This window comes from Rattus rattus, chromosome 5, assembly GCF_011064425.1.
Source record: "Rattus rattus isolate New Zealand chromosome 5, Rrattus_CSIRO_v1, whole genome shotgun sequence".
Lineage (NCBI taxonomy): Eukaryota > Metazoa > Chordata > Mammalia > Rodentia > Muridae > Rattus > Rattus rattus.
In genome coordinates this window covers 66346793-66361923 of record NC_046158.1, presented here as the reverse complement: position 1 = coordinate 66361923, position 15131 = coordinate 66346793, and the positions used below count along the sequence as shown (strand labels likewise).

Below are 15131 nucleotides of genomic sequence, written 5' to 3'. Positions count from 1 at the left end.
CACGCAGACACAGAACATGTCAAGCACTTTCAGCTCAGAATGAACATGGGAATTCCCAGTCTCCCACTATGGGAGAGGGGTTTGCATTTTAATTTGATCGCACTGATACACACCATATGTGTAACTGTATGTGGAGATGTCAGAAGTCTGAATTTATGATTGTAAATGGGATACCGTCTCACCTTCCTGTCCTACACCAGCACTACTGCAGCTTGATAAAATGGCTAATTTTTCTTTAAATTTTTTTTCTTAAATGTGACCATGATTTGGGGTTATTTATTAAAGCAAAGGCATTTTTGACTGAATAAATTTAAACTTTATTTTAAAAATCTATTTTCCTCCTTATACCTATAAAGCTGTAGTGAGCACTACCTTTTGACACTGAGGAAGGAAAACTAGTACCCAACTACAAGACTCACAACCACCAGGCGTTCCAGCAACCTCTCCCGCACAGACAGTCCTCACCTCACCGGCCTGAGGGTCTCAAAGCCTTTTGTACGACTAAGCTCACTGAGTTTGATGAAATCGTTAGCTATAAAATATATTCTTAGGATTTCTAGTTTTCATTATATTTACTTAATCTCTCTGAGCTTAGAACATCAATGGCAATCCCTACTCTAGGGTTTATATACTATGTTATACAAAATCAGAATATTCTAACCTAAAAAAGACTGAATTCTCAAAGTGCAAAATTCTTTCAAAGTTTCATCTCTAGAAACTGGCAAAGATTTACTAGTAATCATAAAAATTCATACAGGCAGGATATTTTGGGGAAATAATTTTTAAAAGGAGACATATCATGAATCTTAGCCACTTACTATCCTAAAAACTGTTTGGAGTTATAATGAATTCCACAGTCATCAGTCACTCACGCAGGGCAAGACTTCCATGGTCATGTGCATTTGCAATTGCTAATCTGAAAACTGTAACAGCCACTTCAATTTTAAGTGCAAAAGTAATCTCCCTTCTCAAACTCCTAATTTATGCATGACAGTTCTGTTCTACAGGGTCTCCCTGTGTGGTCCAAACTTGCCTTGAACGTCCTACAGAGCCCAGCCTGGTCTTGAACTCACAATCTTCCTACCTTGGCCTCCCGAGTGCTAGAATTATGAATGTAATCTATCATACCCAGTTTATATTATAGTTTTAAAAACCACGTAGTCTTAATTTTTGCAAAGTTCTATCAGAAAATGTGTCTAAAAAGATTTCCTAAAATTCTTTGTATGTGAAGGATAATCCTGCTGCAAGAGCATCTTCACAAACAGAAAGGTCTATTTTATTGCACTGTGGTGACACATCTCAGCAGAACTCAGCTGAACTCTAACTCTGGAAACAAGCAGGTCACAGACATGGAGAACTTACAATACCCGTCACAGCAGGTTAACACCATTCATACAGTCAGAGCTTTCACACGTTAATTAACAAAAATGTAAAGAAAACCAGTTCTCACAAGACATAAGAATGATCAACAAAAAGTATGAATTCAGTCAAAGTAATTGACACACATGAATGAGAACTCCTTTATGAAACAGTATTATCATGAAGATACTAGTAACCGTCTTACTGACAGACTGACCAATGACTCTGAGGCACCCACCTGTACTTATGATAGAAACACACATTTGAGAAGATAGGGTTTGCCTGTAATGCTCAGGATAATAATAAACTCTAAGCTGCCTAGGGGGTCTGATGGCACTTCATCATCTGCTAAAAGCTGTTGGTAGGTGAAAGGACTAAGAGCAACTAAACTCTCTTCTTTTGGGGAGTATTAGTATTTTCAAACTTTTTAATAGACAATGCATATCGCCTTTCAACTGAGAAAAAATAAACGAGAATTAAAAAACATCAGGAACATGAAAGAAAAAAAAACCTACAAAACAAAACAAATAACCTCATAGAAAATGTAGTGTAGTAACACACTCCTGTGATCCCAGCATGCAATGGGGGTGAGGGTGGGGGCCTGAGGCCAAAGCCAGCCTCTAAGTGATATGATGACTGTGAGTCCAGCCTATGCAACAGGATATCCTGTCTCACAGAAAGAAAGAAAAGTGGGAGGGGGAGGGAGGGAAGGAGGGTAGTGAGGAAGAGTTAAAGAGTAAAAACAAGGTTTTAACCTGGAGACTCTGAATGTCAAAGTGTGCCTCGTATCATAAGCCTGCCGGTCAAGCTAATGAGGAGCTTGACAGCTTTTACTTCCTGCATCAAGTTGTTGTCCTCTTATTAGAGATATACAAAGGCATTTAAATGCCAATCACATATTTAGTTTCATATAAGACTGAAGGGTTAAAAAAGATTGTGACTGGTAATAGAGAAACTTATGAGGACTGGAAGATGATTTTGAAATTATTCATCAGAAAAGTCTCTTTCTGGACAATTGTTTTAGGAGATTAATCTATACATATAAGTTAAAATGCATAAGATATAACTTTCAAACACAAGCCACACAAATTGGAGCCTTTAAAATGCCTGGGGATCTTACTGTATTTAGAGACAGTCTGCAACTTCACAAGACAGCATTACTTTAAAAATATTTTTAGATAATATTTGTTTACTGGGAGGGGCACACATGACATGGAATGTGTGTGGAGTTCAGAAGACAATATGAAGATATTGTTTCTTTTCACCATGTGGGTTCTGGGGAGCAAACAGGTCCTCGGGCATGATGGCAAGGACCTTTACCTTCTGAGCCATCTCATCAGCCTCCAAAGTATGAGAGATAATTTATTATATTTGTCCAATTCTAATAAGGGGTGTGTGTGTGTGTGTGTGTGTGTGTGTGTGTGTGTGTGAAAGGTGACTATTAAGAAATTCACGAGACAGTAACGAACACTTTCTAGCATCTCTGCATACCTCCATCACTGACGGCATCCTGCCTAGCACATGCCAACCTTCTGCCTTCTGTACACACTGAAGCACCAGGTGACCTAAGAGCCTTCCAAGCTACAACGCAGAACAAAGCAGAGAACAGCCAGAGAGCAGAGTGCATGCTAGCCTAACATTTGGGAGGTGAAGGCACAAGATCAGGAGTTTAAGGTGATCTTTAGCTTCTCAGTAAGTTCAAGGCCAAAGCAGACTGTAAGAGGCAGTCTCAAAACACACACACACACACACACACACACACACACACACACTACTAAAACCCAACAAAACAATCAGATCTCAACCAAAAAAGGGTATGTAGATGGTAAAGAAAGACCATTTACTGCCTCTCCTAGAACAAAACAAAACAAAGCCATTCATTCATTATCCCCAGAGCTCATGTCACCCGCAGCAGGACTGTTATGAGGGTTGAATCAAGCGAAGGTCTCAGAAAAGGTTTTTTTGTAAACCATCAAGTTTTAAGATATTGACTACTTCTTTAAGCTTTAACCTTGAATAAGACATGTTAAATTCTCAGGCTGGAGACTTGGCTCAGTGGTTGAGTCAGGACCCAAGTTTGATTCCCAGCATGCACATGGAGACTCATCCTTCCTCGCACAGCAGGCATGCATTTGGTGCACAGACGTACATGTACATATACACAAAGCACTCAGACACTCAAACTAATAAAAATAATTTAAAAATAAAAAATAAAATTAAAAAAACTTCTCAAATTCTCTAATGGGGCTATTATTGCTCAGAACAGTCTTGCATGAAGCCGCACAACTTGTGGATAGGGAAGCTCTAACCCCCTTTTACTGCTAAGGAATACTTTGCTACAAAATTGACAAGACTTCTTTTCCTAGCCAAATCTGACAGGTCAACCAAGAGTTACTTCAATAAGTTCATGACATGGTGTACTCCCAAACTGTCCCTAAAAAGATTTCTGTGTTCTCTACACTATGCATTTCCTACATATACCAATATCTCTGTGTCTGATTGTATTCACAGACATTTTTGGAGAAGTTTATTACTTTAAATAGGAAAAAGCAGATACACATCTATATATCCCTTTTATCTTGCCCTACTCTCAAAATTGAAATACTAGGCTTGGATTTTTTACTATATACTTAATATGCAGTGAGATAAAATAATATCTTTGATGATTAACCAACAGTGCTAAAAATTACCATGAATGCTAAAAATAAAAGGGCCTTTTAGTAGCATTTGCTGAAAGTTTTAAGTATTATTAACATGAATCAAAAAAATGATATTAAGAAACCTAATTTTTCCTTATTCTGCAAATTTTCAATATATTCTGACTTATTTTCAGAGCACTGTTTTTTGGTGACACTCCTCAAGTCAACAGAAAATGTCCCTCATAAAACTTTTCAAGCCTGACTTTAGAGGCTGCCTATTCTAGGACTCCGACCAGGCTGCTTGCTCAAGGCCAAGTATGAAGTTATTGACAAAACCACCATAGCTAGCTGAGTTCCAAACTATGAAATAGTTACTGTTGTTTACTATTAATAAATGTTTCTTTTTTAAATATGTATTGCAAATAACCATTTTAAAGATTTATTTATTTATTTGATGTTAGTACACTGTGGCTGTCTTCAGACATACCAGAAGAGGGCATCAGATCCCATGACAGATGGTTGTGAGATACAACGGGTTGCTGGGAATTGAACTCAGGACCTCTAGAAGAGCAGTCAGTTTTCTTAACCAATGAGTCATCTCTCCAGCCCCATATATGATGTTTCTTATCTGTTAAATTATCACTGTCTGTCTGAGTTTACTGCAAAGAGAATGGGTCATTTATTTTTCTAAAGGCCGTGTATAGAGCTCACAGCATTAGGTCAAGGTAGGGATTCCCACAACATTCTCCTCAGAGGCTGCACCTCCTCCCCACTATCAGACTCATCCCAAGAGACACGGGCTGCTTGCACACTCACAGTCTTCTATGTCCTACCTTTCTGCTGGGAAACAAAGCATACCAATTAAAACCCCAACCTCACTGCAACAAGGGGAACACTGAAGTAAAATTTAGAGTTTATAGAAATTTGAAATGAAGGTTGGAGCATGGTGCACAAAAGCATAGTGATGAAATGTCTTAGACTTTAGAACTGGATGCCACATGTACTGAAAGGTCACTGAATGATTTTGGGATGAAAGGCTGTTAGACGAGCCTGGCCAAAAGCGTATAATAAATATAGACCACAGAAAGAGTGACATAGGAACATGTCCCAGCATAACCAATCAATATCATACTTAGAAGCAAAGTCAAGGGAGATAAGAGTTCAGATCAATATAAAGAAGGACTAAGGATTAGAGCTGTACAAAAAAGGAATGGGTTACCTTATGAGGTAGTGGGCTCCCTGTCATTAGAAGTATTCAAGAATGCTGCATATCATATCCCCATCTTGGAGATTCACAATGCACATTAGCATATTAAAGGTTCTGAGAAGTCCTGCAGTAAAGAAACCTGTTTAACTTTGTTTAATGCAGCATTTCCCAAATTATTTGACCACAGAACCCGTTTCCCACCCCATTCCCAATCTGTTTCTGTGGAATCAGAATTTCTCAAAACATATTACAGAAATCAACAGCCTACATTTTTTAAAACATAGTATTCAATGTGCACCTGAATAAGTAACAACCAGTCAGAGATGTAGGTATAGAAATCGCCATGCAGGACAATTCCATGATTCTATAAGACCATAAGGTCGTGATTATTACTTTACAAAGTTCCATGAGAGAAAGGCAATAGAAGTAAATGGTTGCAAAATCTAAGGTTCTTTGGTTCAAAAGTCTCCCTTTTATGTTCAAAACCTAAACTCAAAAAAAAAAAAAAAAAAAAAAAAAAAAAAACCTCAAGAGAGATACTAGAAGGACCACAAAACCAAAAATCTGCTGGGCATGGTGGTGGTGCATGCCTTTAATCGCAGCACTCAGCAGGCAGATCTCTGTGTATCCAAGGCTAGCCGCAGATCTCTGTGTATCCAAGGCTAGCCTAGAATTTATGCAGCAAGCTCTAAGCCAGCTAAGGCTACATAGAGTGAGACTCTTTCTCTAAAAAACAAAACTCAAATCAAAAATTTGTTCTATCTATTCTACCCACTAATTTTATTACTATTTGAGTGATCGGACTTTTTAAGCAGCCTTACACTGGAAGAAAAATCACACAACTATAGCTTGAATATTTTTATAGCACATGCAATCGAAATAAAGTTATTATCTGCCAGGTGCTGAGTGTGCCAGACTGCCAGTGCGATCTAGGATCCTGAATGAAGAACTCTGAGTAAGTACAGTAAGTTGTAAGCTGTTTAACAGTTTATGAAAGTAGTTATCAAGAAAAATGTTTGCTTCTTTCTTCTCTTAAAAATTATACAAAACAACACACACTAAAAACATAATCTCAGACTTGAAGCCAAGCAATGTCAAGCATAATACAAATATCAGGAGGCTCCGACTTCAAGGTGAAGGTTGTACAGCTGCCGTGACCTGGCCAGTCTAGACACAGGGAGGTCAAAGGCAAGAGCACAGGAATGCAGAGTACACGGGAAAGCTGACCAGAACTTGTCTTTCCTGACTTTGAATTCTCAGGCATAACTACTCAATTATTGGCAACAGGGCCTTCAAGTGTTAGTGGGTTATCAAATTCAGAAGCATGCAAGTTTAGTGTAGTTATCAGAAATACAAATGCATTTCAGATACAGCTCTATGAAGCTAAAAATTCACTTTTGGTGCAAACTACAAAGCCACATTTTGAAGAATGAAGGTTTTTTTTGGGAAATAAAAAAAAATCATTTACAAAATCACTTAATATTTGATTGAGTCCAGCTAAATCATGCACACTATGTTAGCTTTGTAAAAATACTTACCAATTCTGGAGAAGCTGGCTCTCCTTCTGCTTTCTAGTCCCCTACAACAGAAGGAAAAAACCCAGTTAAACTACAAACAGATTCATGATGTCCTCAAAAGCTAAAGAATCAAAGATTTCTGACTATAAAAGAGGGAGAAAAAAAACTAAACACATCTCAATCTGCAAATTTTAAAACCCAACAACAAACAAGGAAGAAATGAGTAGTTTTTAAAGCAAAGAAGGAACTCAACAGCAATTAAACCTCTGCTCTAACACAGCTTTTCAAGACCAGGAAAAAGACCTTGAACAACAAGGAGGACATTGCCAGGGGCACAGGCATCCTGAGTCTAAAATCAGAGCATAAACTTTGGTTCCTCAAACCATAACTACGATCACCAAGTTGTCAACAGGAAGCCTCACTGAGGAAACTAGCAGTTATCAACTGATAACGTGAGAAGTGAGTGGGTCATCCACCTGCATGGAGCCCAGCACACTGTCTCGTTTGCCACAGATGCTTACACACTCCAACTCAGGACCACACCTGGAAAGCAGCAAGCGGGACTACGAATTATTCCAACTGGGCAGTGTTGGCAGGCAGCTTTGTACAGTTGTGAGCTGACACTTAGGTTTGTTTGCACTGCTCTCAGCTGCAAATGCAGCGTGTGCACTTGTGTGTATCAGTGATAGGAAACCCACATGTACTTTATTCACTCAAATGCCATCTCTTTACAATAAAGCATAGGAAGCAAGGCCTGTTCCACTTTTTGTAATAAATCTTGAAGTAGATTTGCCTTATGCAAGGCTTTAATTCACATATTATATAATGTATAAATAATAACTATATTATATAAGTATAAATAAATAATATAAGAATTTAAATAAAATTTTCATCTATCTTCTTAAATTTATATCATTGTTTGGAACTATGAGCCCCCAACACACGATTCTTCTATGCCACATTCATAATAGTGATAAAGCTAGAAAGAAAAAACAAAGTTCTGGGGATCCTCACCCAATATTAGGGAACTAAAATTAAAATGGAGCCCAACACTTTGAGCACTAGCCTATGTAAACTCCACACAACCAACATTTAGAGTACATCTAAAATGTCTGCTGACTTACACTACTCCAATAGTGTATTTGTTTCTGTGGGGTTATCTCATAGGTCCTGTCTGTCAGATGAGAAATGTTTGTTAACCATGTATAGTCATTATGCATAAAAGAAAGTTAAACAGCTCCTGATTCATGCAGTCTACATTTATTTCCAAAAGAAATTAATTTGGCTATCCTCTTCCTCGCCATTGTCCTTTTCCTTCTTCCTCTACTTTCTTCTTGTTTGTTTTGGTTTGTTTTAGACAAAGTCTCTCTACATATTCCTAGCTGTCCTGAAACTCACTTTGTAAACCTGGCTGGCTGGCTTTGAACTCACAGAGATCTGCCTGCCTCTGCCTCCTGACTGCTGGGATTAAAGGTGTGCACCAGTTCCTTCTTCTCTGAAGAAGTTCTCAGGAGTCCGTCTAAATGGCTATTTTAATCATCAGGATTAGAAAGGATTCCCAACCACAAGAAAAATCATGCAATAAATCTGTGAAATAATACAGTTACCTAAAACTAGACTCAATGTGTCCTCATGCTTCAAATGACTCCCTGTGCCAAGGAGGAGAAGCCTGGGTGCAGCTGACCCCACTAACTTGGTCTCTTCAGGCTGTTCTTCACGCATACCCCACATATAGAATAGAGTCTTAACAGCCAATTCCAAAGGAGCGCTGAGGCTCTCAAAGGAGCGCTGGGTGACTGTTAGTGAAGTCTCAGAAATTGCCCTCATATGTGACAGAATTTTCCCTCAATTTTGTTTCTCTTTCTTGTTTGTTGTGTTCTTTAACAAGCTTTTAAATACTTTTATCCTCTAAATCTTACATAGCCTTTGCGTCTTCCAACAACTAAAAGCTATTTTGGTATCCACTCTTTTTTTATATACATAAAATTTCTTCAACTTTCTGATTTTTAATGATAAAGTTAGCTTTTATTATTATTGCCTCTCAACACCTAAAATCCTTTCAAATAAAATATAATTAGACCCACAGAAAAGAAGATTATTATTTCAGTTACTGTAGTGAAAAGTCCACAGTTCCACTCAAAGGATGCCTAAAATGGTACCAGGCACATGGTGAGCACTCGGGAAACGGTCAGGTCCATGGACTGACTGAAGAGCAGCTAGTTGCTGAGTCTCCTCCTCCCAGTTCCCCAGCCCTCTCATTAGATAACTTTTTTTTTAAAGAATTATTTATTTCATATATGTGAGTACACTGTAGTTGTCTTCAGACACACCAGAACAGGGCATAGAGCCCATTACAGATGGTTGTGAGCCACCATGTGGTGGCTGGGAATTGAACTCAGGACCTCAGTCAGTGCTCTTAACCACTGAGCCATCCTTCCAGCCCATTAGATAACTTCTTATACATCAATCTCCCACTGTTCACCAGTTACATGGATGATAGTCTAAAACTGTTTTTATCAATGCTGTTCACCTGAGATACAATAATATCATTTTAAAATATAATGAAAAAGACTAATAAATTGAACTAAACTAAAATTAAGAACTTGTGTTCAACTGAAAAAACAAAATGAATACCACACAATGCATGAATGCCAGGAAGATAGTTCAGTGGGTCATGGTGCTTATAGCCAAGTCTGATAACCTATCTTTGATCTCCCGGACTCATTCACACTGTGGACGATTTCTGCAAATCACACTCTGGCATGTATGTCCACAGACACAAATAAATGTAATTTAAAAATAAGCTCCAGAATTGGAGATAATTGTGATCGACAAATATATACACCCAGGGTATATAAAATTCATTGACACTAGACCATGATCAGGACAGGATTGGATTTAACTTCTATTTAATACAGCATTGAGAAAAGTCTAGTGAAAAAGTCTTCTGAGACGCCAACGGAAAGACAGTACAATGTATGCATGTATATCTGTTGCCCAGGTATGTTCTCCAAAATTCAGGAGCAGAGTCAATCCTAAGCTAAGGAAGATAAAATCATGAAGCGATAATATCATGACAGTGATTATAAAATTGCTCACAGAAATCACACAGGAAAGCAAAGCAAAGGGTGCAGAAGGAGAGAGGAATCTGCAGGCGGGATACTTCTCCACCAGCCGTTGCTCTGAAGCAGGGTGGACTCCTTTGCCCTTCTAAGAAATGAGCAATATCAAACATGGAGAAATACTTTGACCAAAGTTTTAAGGAAAAATCATATGTAAGCTACTTAGGGGAAGTTTGAGAATTCAATATTCTTTATGCTTAAAGATATACAGGAGTGGGCTTTAGAGGGCTACCAGCTCCGGCAGACAGTGGATTCTGTATGCATGAGCAGAGGTGCAGCTTCAGGGAAGCAGATCTGAATATCTATCAACCCTCAAGGGGACTCAGACACCCAGGAAAAGCAAATTATTCTCAGACTAACAGTCTTAAAATCTGTACACCAACACGTCGAGTATCTCTTCTGAAGGCCGATTTGTAACTGCTACCAAATGGAAAGTGGCCCAAAAGAAGGGCAAATGTTTTGTTTGTACAAGTTAGTATGCTGAGAAGCAAAACGTAAGACTGACATGCAAGTCAGCACTTCTTGCACTACCCTTGTGCAGAAACACCTAAGTCCAAGGGTTTATTTCCTCACCTAAGGCTGCTAGGGGGTCTGTCTGACTCCTCATTGTATTTCATAATTGCTACTGAAGTCTTTCAAAACCTTAATTAAATCTGCTCAAATATTTCAAATATGGAACTTCTTATTGAAAAATACACTCAAGAGCTGGACATGGTGACTGCCTGTGTGCTTGCAGCCTTAGCAAGTAAGAGGCAGCTGAGACAGGGGGATTTAGAGTTCAAGATCAAGTTCCAAGGTGGTCTAGGCCACACAGTGAAACCTGGGCTACTCAGAGTTTCAAACAAGTCAATAAAAAGGCATTCAAAATACCCAAGTTAGAGTAAATACAATTATTTTGCTTTTAGAGATGAATATTATTTTGCTAACATAACCTTACAATTTTTTTTTTAACGAACTCAAGACTTCCCAGCTATAGAACTTACAAATAGCAGCTTTAATTAGAGCAGACAAAGAGACAAGTCATTCAGATCTCTGGCAGTTATAAAATTTAAAACATTATAAATAAATCAAAGATGATCAATAACCACTTCTTAAGTACCTTTTGTAAAGCAACTGAGAGCTTTGCATCTAATCTACATTAAACAATAAACACATTTTGTGGATAAAATTTTAACACTTGGCCATGTTCTAAATTAGGCTAAAATTCCACATGCCCCTCTACAAATTTTCAACAATTAAGTTTATAACCTGTGCTCAATCATAAATTTTGATCGAGGACTAGAATAGCACAGATAATTGTTATTTGAAGATACTTTTAAATGTCACCTCACCCAGAGGAGTCAGTCTTTCTTCTTCACTCACTGCACCTGACAGTCATTCAATAACTAAGTCTGATACCCAAGTTTCAAGTTTTACAGCTTGTCTGACCTTCCTAACTTCCAACAGAAAGTACATTAAGTCTGAAATAAATGTAAACACAGATAAATAGTTAGAGGGAAAAAAGCAGAATTCCACCTGACAGAAAGTCCTGCAGGCCCCTCCCTCTGTGACCACCCCTCAACACCTGACAAACAGGTATCTTAAGCTTCACAAAATTAAAGTCCTGACTCTCTTCCTTACAGCCTCCTCCTTGCCATCAGCGTCTTCATAATTGCAACCCCAGTCTTCCAGCAGAAACACTTGCAAGAGACCCAGAGATCTGTGACATCCATCTGCCACATCCATCCAACAGGAGCTATGCGGCTCCACCTTCAGGAGGCTCCACTACCACTTCCCCAGGACAGCTCACTAGCAGCCATTGTCCTGATCATTGTCCTGACCTGCTCAATGGCCTCCCCTTCTCTACCCCAAGCCCTACTACAAGTTATTCTCTTAATAGCAGAGAAGCTTTTCAAAATCCAAGACAGATCATTACCCTTCAACTCAAAATCCTTCAGTGGCTTGGCATCAAGCTCGCTCCAAGGAAAGCACTGACTGGCTGCACCTCAGCCTTCCAAGCCGTACTCCCCACTCAGGGTCTTCCACTTGGTTTCCCACTAATCAGCACTGTCCCTCCAAGTTCTGTCATAGCTCCCTCCCACAGTGTTCATGAAATCTACCACAGCTTCAGTGAGTATAAAACAAAAATTAAAACTGCAATCGATTGTTCCTCTCACAAAACTTTTACTCACACTCTCTCTTATACCAAGAATATTCTTTTACCTTTTAACTAATGCAAATCTCATTCAGAAACTAGAGCCCAGATAAAGATTCACCAGTTGACAGAGACCTTCCCTACTACCACGTTCCCTAGTCACTCTTTCTTTAAACTTCCAGAATATCTAACATCTTTCTCAATTTTTTTTCTTTGGTGGTGCTGGAAATAGTATGTTCTAGTCAAGTGCTGTACCTTTGAACTCCTCCAAGCCCTGACTTTACTTAGAATTTAACTACATACTTCTTAATGTTGTGATATAAATGACTTTATGTCCCTAATAGAAACATACATGTGCATAGGTACGCAGGCATATGCACAAATGTATGCCCAAACACAGATGCACACACATGTGCATTACTTGTACATTACTTTTCAATCTTAAGTCAAAAGCATGCACAGATTCACTGGCCAGACCAGTAAAGGTTCTGGGTTCAGAACACATAATTTAGAGCCCAGGTAATTAAGCTTTTTATTTTGTAGTTCCCCAGAAGAACCTGACAGTTAGTCGGGTTAGAGAATGCTGCCTAACTTACAGTGCTCTCCTGCCTTTTGTGCCTTTATACCCTCAAAGAGCCTAAAACTAGGATGAACAAGTGTTCCAGGGGGCCAAGCCACACCCTCACTCCATAGCACAGAGGTCTAAGAAATTCAGATGACTAACTAAAAATCCACAAAGATAATGAGAGAGAAAATACAGGCTACAGTCCAGACTCACTACTTTCAATCTAAGAACTAAATCTTCCATTAAACTATACATACATGAATGAAAGTCATAAGAATCCCTAATTCACAGAAAGGTGTGGTGGACAGTGGTTAACTCTTGACCAATGGCTGCAGTATCTAAGTATTACAGCAGTACACAGCAAAGTCAATATGCTTGCAAAGTATCAAACACACCTGAAGGCTGAGGCCAGAGAGCAAGTGTAGAAATGCTTCTCAGTAAAATATCAGTGATGAGGACAATGACGACTTTCACAAAGTTCTCCTATGATACACAAAAACAGTTATAATCGCTTGTTTTGTGGTAGAAGAAATAAACAGAAAGAAGTCTTGCTTCGTCATAGTATAAAGTACAAAGATCATCAAGTTTCTACAGCTCACAAGCTATAAATGTTTTGAATCTAATCACAATGAAAACTTAATTACAGATCAGACTCAGTAATAATTCATTCCATATCCCAAGACAACTCAAACTCAGTCTTAACAGTCAGTTAACCTCAAGACCAAAACTCCTGTCATCATCAACAAAAACAACAAAGGTATCTACAAGGCATATAAAAGCCTGGGCTTATCTCAAGTGTACAGGGGCTTAAGCAAGTGCCTCCTATTAACACTAATGGGCGTCTGGAGCACAGACCATCAGCACCAAGGAGGAGGGCGAACATCACAGAGGCCCTCTAGCACACTAACTGTAACTCCTGGGAGTTCTCTCAGAACTGGGGCAAGAGACCCAAATTCCTATGTCTCTAAAGCACAACGACAATTCAAATAAAAGCCACTAAGGAAGGTCACTGGTAAACACCAGATTTAAAAAGGAAGGAAGGAAGGAAGGAAGGATGGATGGATGGATGGATGGATGGATGGATGGATGGATGGATGGATGGATGGATAGAGAGAGAAAAGGAGAGGAAGAGGGGGTACATTTAAAGAAAAGACTGACACTAAGGGAAAGTTACACAGTAATATGAACATGGGCAGAAGGACCTTGTGAATTGTTAGATATGAAGCATATGACATGAAAACAAACTGGACGATTTTTGTTTTTTAAGGCACAATAAGGGGCTGGAGAGATGGCTCAGCGGTTAAGAGCACTGACTGCTCTTCCAGAGGTCCTGAGTTCAAATCCCAGCAACCACATGGTGGCTCACAACCATCTGTACTGAGATCTGATGCCCTCTTCTGGTGTGTCTGAAGGCAGTCACAGTGTACTTGTATACATTAAATAAATAAATCTTTAAGAAAAAAAAAAGGCACAATAAACTCAAACACTGTGAGAAGTTTATCCAAAGAAACATGCACACAGCATGACAAGAACTCCTCCCCGGAGGAGCCCAGGCATACTACAACCCTGAAGAAACCCTGCAGTCCTGATAGACAAAAAATCAGAACATCCCAGACAAGTGGATTATGATCCCAAGCTGCCAAGGAGAGCTAAAACTAAATAAAACACAGTACCCTAACTTCACTGCATGCCACCATGCTTCCCTTAGGATGGAGGACCCTGCTCACCAGGTGGGAAGATGAGGCGGTGCCTTTCAGGCTATGGAAATACTCGTGTCTGTCTCTCCCTCCCTCTTCCTCTCCCTCTCCCTCCTCTCAGGACCTCTGCAAACACAGGCACAAGGCAATGATGCTCTTTCATCTGATGGGGCTTTAGAAAGGCAAGGCTTTGGTAGGACAAAGGAAACTGAGAGCAGGGCTTGTTGAAGTAATGACAGAAAAAGGAAGGCTTTCCCAAATCCAAATCAAAGATTAAAAGAACGGACGTTTATTTTAGCTAATAGGCAGAGGCAATAATTCATTTTCTTAAAAAGAAAAAGATATTAAGATCTTCCCTGTGTCTGTCTCCAAAGAAACTCAGAACCTTTTCACCTACTAAGCTGAGTGACACACACAGAGCCCTCACTCAGGCCTAAAAACTAAATCTGATTCCTGTGTAATTTACATCCAAAAACCCTGTGTGGTCAGCATACGGATTCTTTACCATCACTGCTGTACTAATGAACATCTATCTTCTCTTAGCGTGCTGATGAGAAACTGAAACTATTACAATATGCTAGGACTCTTAACTTTTGAAACAAAATAACCAAGAAACACAAGTGTGAAACATACAGCCTCCATCCTGCTAAGTAGTCCTAAAACTTGAAAGTGAAAGCAATACAGACCTCAAAAGAAGTTGTTTGCTTGATGGTAACGCCAGCCTTTAAAACCAAAAATATGTTCTGTTACAGAAGACTGAAATAAGGGCTTCCATTAACCTTGTTTAAAAAAAAAATCCCATGAGCATAGATTTTTTTCCCTAAGTCTCTTCATCAGAGCAGCATGGGGTCCCATTAGGCACCCTATTTTACTTCCACCTTATAAATAACG

The 15131-nt window shown here is 39.1% G+C and overlaps 1 protein-coding gene across 1 annotated transcript in view; it reads right to left on the bottom strand.

Annotated features, from left to right (window-relative positions):
• The window catches only part of Phf21a (PHD finger protein 21A), a 173296-nt gene that overhangs the window by 137709 nt on the left and 20456 nt on the right, over positions 1-15131 (bottom strand). Inside the window, exons 2-3 of the mRNA XM_032903727.1 lie at positions 6744-6784; positions 5218-5329 (exon numbers count right to left, since the gene is read on the bottom strand). The gene's annotated coding sequence lies outside the window, so the exon portion shown is untranslated. The remainder of the gene's footprint in view (positions 1-5217; positions 5330-6743; positions 6785-15131) is intronic.